At 43.4% G+C, this 8,663-nt stretch overlaps 1 pseudogene; it reads right to left on the bottom strand.

Moving 5' to 3' along the window:
* Window positions 1–163: 163 nt before the first annotated feature.
* The window catches only part of LOC139372279 (aldehyde oxidase 1-like), a 37,749-nt pseudogene continuing 29,249 nt past the window's right edge, over window positions 164–8,663 (bottom strand).

Here is an 8,663-nt window from a genome sequence, read left to right as displayed (position 1 = left end):
GCTTATTCTGTCATTTGATATTTAAAGTAGTGCAGTCAGTGTTATTTATCCTTATTCAGCTAAATATAGAATTACTATGTTAGTAACATTTTAGGGTTAGGTATTATTCCTTATGGCAGTGATCAATACCTCATTGATTGACAAATCATAATGTTATTTTAATTCAGGGAATATTCAAAACCTATGGTTGGAATGATCCTGGTTTGCTGGCTGGAATCTGGAAAAGAACAATCGTTGACATTACTCTTGAGCAGTAAGTTGGATTTCAAACAGTCAAGGCTCCCGTGTGAATAAGATACATTACATTGAACTGGTGACTTCCCGGTTCCATTTCACTCCCTACCCCTTCTCCTTGTCTCTAACTCTTTTATGGAAGCAGTATGAGAACTCCTTATTCAAATTGGCAAATAGTGATGGGTTAGGGTCAAGCATTATGGGTTGGGGTAGGGAGCGAATTGAGACCGGCTGGTGGTATCGCCTTACCTTCTGAGTAAAGGGGGTGTTACAGGCCAGACAGGTCCTCTCTGGGGTAGCAGGGCTGTCCAGTGTAAAGGGCCCCACTATACCAGCCTCTACCCGGGCTGCTGCCACTGCCTCTTTAATGGCGAAGAACACAGTTCTACCCAGGAACAACACTGGCTTTCCGATGCCCTGTAGAGAAGAAGATTTACTTTACCGTCAATTGAACTCGACAGAACAATCTTTACGGACTACTGTAGACACCAAAGGTCTTGGTTAGACTTGGTTAAAGGCTATAACTAGTTTGACTATAGTTTTTCCAGGTCACACACACACACACACCCTTCTCTCACCTTAGATGAGTAGATGGCATGTGGGTTGTCAGAGCCTGAAAGCAGGTAGACGTTGAACTGCAGTGGTGAGTCACAGACAGCGGGGATCTTGTACTGGGACGGGCCACGTGTGTACAACACTCCAGAGGGAGAGAACCTCAGCTCCTCCATGGTGTACAGACCCAAACCCTGGATGCCTTCAATCTGGCCAATGTCTACAGATGGGTTGATGCTCCTTCCAATAACCATAACAATGTCTGTCCTCACAGTCTAGAAATGGGCAGAAGAAAACGTCAAATTCTGCATATTTAATAGTATAAAACGGTGAATATGTCCATCTGACTAGTGCTGAAGATAAAAGGTCAAGTGTGTAACAATAGTAAATGCATGCAAGAGATACTGGTTGTGTAAGTGAGGTTACCCTGTAGTCTCCAGTGAGACAGTCGACCTCCACCTCACTGCAGCGGGCACCGTAGGTGTAGTAGGCACACGGCTGACCCTCCTGCTTCTCCCAGTCCAACATTAACATCAGCCGTTTATGTTGTTATACAGTACATACACACACAATGATATCTACTGTAAATATATACATTAAAGATTTGTGTATCTTCCACATTAGGTAACAGTAGCCATATGTTACACATAGGCCCTACAGTCCTAAAAGTCAATGGTTTTGTATCTGCAATAGTGAAATAAAAGACCGTATGTAAACTCATACGTGTTAGTTCTGTATGGAAATCTCTGTAGTATCCAGTAGCTGACAGACTGATCTTTTGGATGAATGCTTAGTTCACCTATTTTTCAGAACACAAACAGGTCATTTAGGACCATGTCGATATTCATGACCTGATTTATATCCCTCTGTTCTACTTAAATACATTTTGTCATGGGAAGTGGACATCAATAGGAAATACCCAGGTCTGCCATGTGCCTTCTGGGTTCAGTTTCCTGACAGGTTCCAGTCTTTGGAACAGGGTCTCACAGGCATCCTTTAGGGACGAAACGAAAAATGAAAAAAACATACCGGTTGAACATGACTGAATGATTGGTTGAATATCCATACTAACAGGCCAACAGGAAAATATCCACATCAGCACCAACTGATCTGGGATCAGGCTAGCTGGGGAGAAAGTATTGTACCTTCCTGTTGCATTTTAGGGTGTATTCCCTGGCCCATCTCTGTTCCACAATGACTGACTAAAACAGAACCATCCTTGTAGATGTGTACCAGAGATGCAGCCTGTCTCACAAACACACACACACAAAAAATATAAAACCTTTATTTTATTGATTAATTATGTACAGTTGAAGTCGGAAGTTTACATACACTTAGATTGGAGTCATTAAAACTCGTTTTTCAACCACTCCACAAATGTCTTGTTAACAAAGTATAGTTTTGGCAAGTTGGTTAGGACATCTACTTTGTGCATGACACAAGTCACTTTTCCAACAATTGTTAAGACAGATTATTTCACTTATAATTCACTGCATCACAATTCCAGTGGGTCAGAAGTTTACATACACTAAGTTGACATAACCTGAAAGGCCGCTCAGCAAGGAAAAAGACACTGCTCCAAAACCGGCATAAAAAAGCCAGACTACGGTTTGCAACTGCACATGGGGATCGTACTTTTTGGAAAAATGTCCTCTGGTCTGATGAAACAAAAATAGAACTGTTTGGCCATGATGACCATTGTTGTTTGGAGGAAAAAGGGAGAGGCTTGTAAACCTATGAACACCATCCCAACTGTGAAGCACGGGCGTGGCAGCATTCATGTTGTGAGGGTGCTTTGCTGCAGGAGGGACTGGTGCACTTCACAAAATAGATGGCATCATGTCGATATATTGAAGCAACATCTCAAGACATCAGTCAGAAAGTTAAAGCTTGGCCACAAATGGGTCTTCCAAATGGACAAGGACCCCAAGCATACTTCCAAAGTTGTGTCAAAATGGCTTAAGAACAACCAAGTCAAGGTATTGGAGTGGCCATCACAAAGCCCTGACCTCAATCTTATAGAAAATTTGTGGGCAGAACTGAAAAAGCGTGAGCGAGCAAGAAGGCCTACAAACCTGACTCAGTTACACCAGCTCTGTCAGGAGGAATGGGCCAAAATTCACCCAACGTATTGTGGGAAGCTTGTGGAAGGATACCCAAAACATTTGACCTAAGTTAAACAATTTAAAGGCCATGCTACCAAATACTAATTGAGTGTATGTAAACTTCTGACCCACTGGGAATGTGATGAAAGAAATAAAAGCTGAAATAAATCATTCTCTCTACTATTATTTTGACATTTCAAATTATTTTAATAAAGTGGTGACCTAAGACAGGGAATTTTTACTGATTTGACAGTGCAAGGCAAAGCTTACCTGGTTAAGGAAGCCGACTGAGAATGCGATGCCATAGTTATGGGTATCGTGGCCATGCCTCTCTTCTTCCAGCGGTTCTGCTGGTTAAAATGGCCGATGGATTTCCGTCTGCTGCAGTAGTCAGACTTCTCCCTGCATTCGTCCTAGCAACGCAGGAGGTTCTTAGGATCAAACTCAAACGTGTAATGTGTCAGGGACACCTCCTTGTACATGTTTATCTCACGGATCTGCACAAGAAGGAGAAAATATTTAAGGAGAACTGTGTTATAAAGTGTATACAGTACTTGAAATCTACAGTATAATCTATAAGGTATTTAAAGCACATTGATTTTATAGCATATTCAGCTATTCATCCATTTTAATAATCTCCGACGTCATAAGTTTTTGAATTGACTATGTCTGTCATGAGACTACCCACTTTGAGAGATTTTTTTTTATATCAATTAGATTCCTCAGTATAAGGCACTGGTACCACCCATTCTATTATCATAGAAATATAATTAACTAGATCCTATTCATATGGCTTTCCTCCCTGTCCCCATTATCCTCCCTGACCCCTAACACTTGAACCCTTCAGCATTGCAGCCCAACTTCATGGCAACGTAATGTTTTATTTTACCTTTATTTAACTAGTCAAGTCAGTTAAGAACAAATTCTTATTTTCAATGATGGCCTAGGAACAGTGAGTTAACTGCCTTGTTCAGGGGCAGAACGACAGATTTTTACCTTGTCAGCTGGGGGATTCGATCTTGCAACCTTTCTGTTACTAGTCCAACGCTCTAACCACTAGACTCCCTGCCGTGTCATTGATCATGTTCTCAGTGACCAGCATGCTATGGAGCACGCTGAAGGCTCGCAACGCCGTGTTGGGGGGCAGGTTGGTTTTACACGCCACCGAGCGACCGCGAAGGTTGGGCATGTTGTACGCGTTGTCCAGGTGAAGGAGAATCTTCTCTATTACCTGGAGAAAGGGAGGGGGCAAAGAGCTCAGACACTGCCTATGACAAGCATAGAGACAGCGTCTGGTAATAGATTTCAAGGATGACTTGGGACTTGGGGTTAAGAATTGAATGGTGAAAGGCAAAAGAAGAGTGACTCACCAACAAAGACTCATCTGCAGTGTTTCCAGAGTTGGCATAATATTGTAGGTCAGCAGCCATTATCCTCCCATCGTTCATAAAGCCCTCCTGGAGACATTAACACATTATCAGTCAAATCTACAGTACCACTTAGAGATCCCTCAAATGCTCTGACAGTCAGTCACATCACAAAGCCTTAAGAGGGGGGGGCACCTTGTGTTTGCCCAGGACAGGGTGGCGGGCCCCAGTGATCAGTACTTCCTCTCCTCTCCCCCGACAACGCACAGCCCGACCAGTCCTGGGTAGAGAGATCAGAACAGGCTGGGATTCAAACAAACACATCAATGATGGTTTGGATTCACAGAGTACCATTGCATTTGGGTTAAATATGTAATATATCATTAGATCAAGTCATACACTGGGGCAGAAAGAAGGACTGTTTCTCAATAGCCTTCTCAACAGTTAACACTAGGCCTGGCAGATCCTCATTGCCGATCTTCACTACAGCCGCCCCTCTCTTAGCCTGCTTCCTGGTGTCAGCCACCACTGCACACACCATGTGGCCCACGCATGACACCTGAGAAACAGAGACGTACATAAATCTGGCAATAACATTTGTGAACATAGTATTAACTAACAGGCATGCATCTGTGCCTTCAAACAAGACCAAACATATGTGGACACCTGCTCGTCGAACATCTCATTCCAAAATCATGGGCATTAATATGGAGTTGGTCCTCCCCTTTGCTCATATAACAGCCTCCACTCTTCTGGGAAGGCTTTCCACTAGATGTTGGAACATTGCTGCGGGGACTTGCTTCCATTCAGCCACAAGATAATTAGTGAGGTCGGGCACTGATGTTCGGCGATTAGGTCTGGCTCGCAGTCGGCGTTCCAATTTATCCCAAAGGTTTTTGATGAGGTCAGGGCTCTGTGCAGGCCAGTCAAGTTCTTCCACACAGATCTCGACAAACCATTTATGTGCAGACCTTGCTTTGTGCACAGTGGCATTGTCATGCTGAAACAGGAAAGGGCCAACCCAAACTGTTGCCACAAAGTTGGAAGCACAGAATCTTTACAGTTAGCATTCTCCTGGCATCCACCAAATCCAGATTAGTTCGTTGGACTGCCAGATTGTGAAGCGTGATTCATCACTCCAGAGAAGGACTCTACAACAGTCCCCTAAACCAGTTGATAATTACTGATTTTAAATCAATACGATAGTCAGAGGAGAGAGTACATTTGGGGTGCATTGCCTACTGTAACTTCCACCTCCCAATGTTAATGTTGTGTAACAACTGCACTCTTAATTCAATCAACACCAACCGATACAGTGCCGATAAAGGATTAATACATTTCGATGAATGACAACATCTTGGTATCGTATCGTGCCCTAAATGGAAAAATAACCTATTAAATGTTATTTTGTTTGTATAACTTTGACCAAATAGAATGAAACTATGCACTTCTAACCAGAGGGTGGCACTATAACCTTACCTACCTAAATCCTCTCAACAAAATCATTGCCAATCACTCGTTAGGCGACCACATTGATTGATATAGAAAGCTTCCATTTATAATATACAACAATTGCCCTTTGAGCAATTTTCTTTCTGAGACCGTGCCAAATCATAATGTGATGAGCAGTAAAATAAGTAGAATAAATATTTTCCAATATCGTGACGTTGTTTGTGGAGTGTTGTTTTGATTTCATAGATATGTAACCGATGTCAAATGGCTAGCTAGTCAGCGGTGGTGCGAGCTAACAGCGTTTCAATCTGTGACGTTGAAGTAGTTGTTCCCCTCGTAGCGTGGTGGGTAACGGTGCTTCGAGGGTGGCAATTGTTGATGTGTGCAGAGGGTCCCTGGTTCGAGGAGAGGGACGGAAGCTATACTCTTACAGATACATGGTTAAGGTTAAATGTGTTCTGCCCATGTGCACTAAATTCCACACTCCCAGAGGAAGACTGATAGACATCGTTTTTGGGTGTTTGCAGGTCACCTTGTTCTCTATGTCTCTCTCTCTCTCTCTCTCTCTCTCTCTCTGTGTCTCTTCAGCAGCACATTGTCTCCCAGTCAGACAGGCTGACCTAGACTGTGCTTCCTGTCTGTGGGCTGTTGTTCCGTTGCCAGGTCCCTCTCTTCTCTGCTGCTCTGTAGGACAGGTCTGTCCCAGGGGACTGAGAATGAGGAATGCACTGAGAGCACTTTCACAAGTAAATTGTGTCTAACAATTCTGTATGACGAGACACAAAAAAATAGTTTTAATGAATTAATCTATTCATTTGTTAAAGTGACCCCATCGAGTTTGTGACTTCGTGTACCAGGTGTTGCTATAGATAAGCCCCAAACCATACATACAATTAGCATGTCAGCTGAAAATGAGCTTCTTCTAGGTTATTTGTGTGAATAGGAAGAGAGAAAAATGTTATGGTAAGCTAGGTACCACATCAATGTTCTATTCCTTTTTTCCCTAAGGGGTTCACAATGATATTATTCCTTTAATCTGATACTGGGTGTACCCTACCTAAAACAACATCAGTGAACATACAGTACAGTCTAGTTTCTGTTTTCGGTTACTCAGCTAGGAGATCTGAGCGATTTCAGCCGTGCTGCTGTGTCCAATGTGGTGTCTTACATGCTGTTTCAACAGTAAACTTTGAAGATAGGATCAGGACTGCAGAACACAGTTACATAATGCTCAGACGACGAGAGCACAGTCGGACGGTTCTCAGCTTGTTTCCAATTCAGTCTGACTTCACCGAGAGGTTGAGTGGAGAACACGACTCTGAATTTGACTTGAAAACCTCTTTCCTTCATTTCTTTCCTTCACTTAAGAAGCAAAACCTCTCAGGAATCCAGACGGGGGAATTTAACCCAGTGGTGTTACTACTCAGCCAAACTCTGGAATTGAAATGAAGGGGAAACATGATTTAAATGAAGGGGAGACTTACATCAAAATAGCCCTTAAATCAATGTTAAGTGGTGAAGGACAGGGCAGACACTTTTGGGTGCTGAGTGAGTAGTGGTGGTGGGCCACCACCATGGATGCCCAGTGGGACTAGGCTTAATGTTTATGCATGAGCCCCAGACTGCAACTGGCTCCCTGCTGGCCCCCTGCTGGGGAATGATCATGGGCAGCGTGCCTCCTGGAGCGCTCATCACAGTGCTGCTAATGCATGGTGCTGTAAGGCTGTGGAAGGCTTCTCTCCTCTGGGATGACTGGGATTAGCCTAGCACACATAGGCATATTGAGATTAGTAGTCGACTGCTCATGTTGTGTCTCGCCCACTGTGTCCATTGTGTCTCTCTCAACCCCAGTTCAAACATCTACTTTTCATCTACTTTTCTAAACTGTATACACAGTTTCTCTCAGGCTGGCAGTGTTGTTCAAGTGTATGGCATAGCGTAACAAGGTCCCTGTATTGTAGGCATGCCCCTATGGGCCAGTGTCCCTGAAACGTTACAATCTATCACCCTGGCATAGTTGTTTCCTCCTTCCATTAGCCCATCACTCCTTCCAAATCCCATCTGCTTCCCATTCCACCACATATTTATGTATGTATGGTCTTAGCTTTTCTCCCAGGGTGAAACAGCTGCAAATCCAACAAGACACAGATCTGGGCTGCGTTCAGTACGCAAACACTTAGTGGAACGTTCAAATAAAATGAAACAGTGTTGTACTGAATGACCAGTTGAAAAACTGGGAGGTGTTGTGTTGTGTTGGGTTGGGTTGTGTTGGGCTGGGTTGGGGGTTCAAAATGCACTGCTGCCCGTTAAATACATCACTCATTGTTTCAAGCCACACCCGCCTCACCCACCAAATGGAGCAAATGTACCTCAAAGTCTGTTCAAGAAAGTGCAAGAGTGTTTTGGGGAAACGTGTCATTCAGTACAAATCGTTACGCAATGTAGCAAACATTCAATCAAACTGAAGGCACCTCAGATCTGCATTACTTACTAATTAAAGCTCTTGCATGTGGCTAGCTAGAGAGCATTCCCTTCCCCGCCCTCACTCAAATCTAACTTATAAATCTTCAGCTGAGGCGAAGGCTGTTAGAATTAACTTTTTATTTTCAAAGCGTGACAAACAGTGAGACAAAACAGAGGCTTCAGTTGTGGCATTTACAATCACAGAGTCTTTGCGCAGTGCTCAACTACTCGCTCTCTCTTGCTCTTTCTCTCAAACTGTCCCTAGTATTCTCAGTTATGAAGTCTAGGATTCAAGGCTGCAAACAGAAAGTCTACTCTGATTTATTGAGTCAGAAAGGGAATGAAAATATTGTAACGTGAGAGAAAGTAGCAAGAGGCAAAACGGTCACTGCCAGGGACCATTTGTAATTAATTTAGCTCAGAGGAGAATAGCTTAATGGCAGCAGCCAGCCAGTGTATAAGCATGTTAAATAATAACTGAAGTGCCCTG

This window comes from Oncorhynchus clarkii, chromosome 18 (genome assembly GCF_045791955.1).
Source record: "Oncorhynchus clarkii lewisi isolate Uvic-CL-2024 chromosome 18, UVic_Ocla_1.0, whole genome shotgun sequence".
Taxonomy (NCBI): Eukaryota; Metazoa; Chordata; class Actinopteri; order Salmoniformes; family Salmonidae; genus Oncorhynchus; species Oncorhynchus clarkii.
This window is presented reverse-complemented; position numbering and strand designations above follow the sequence as displayed.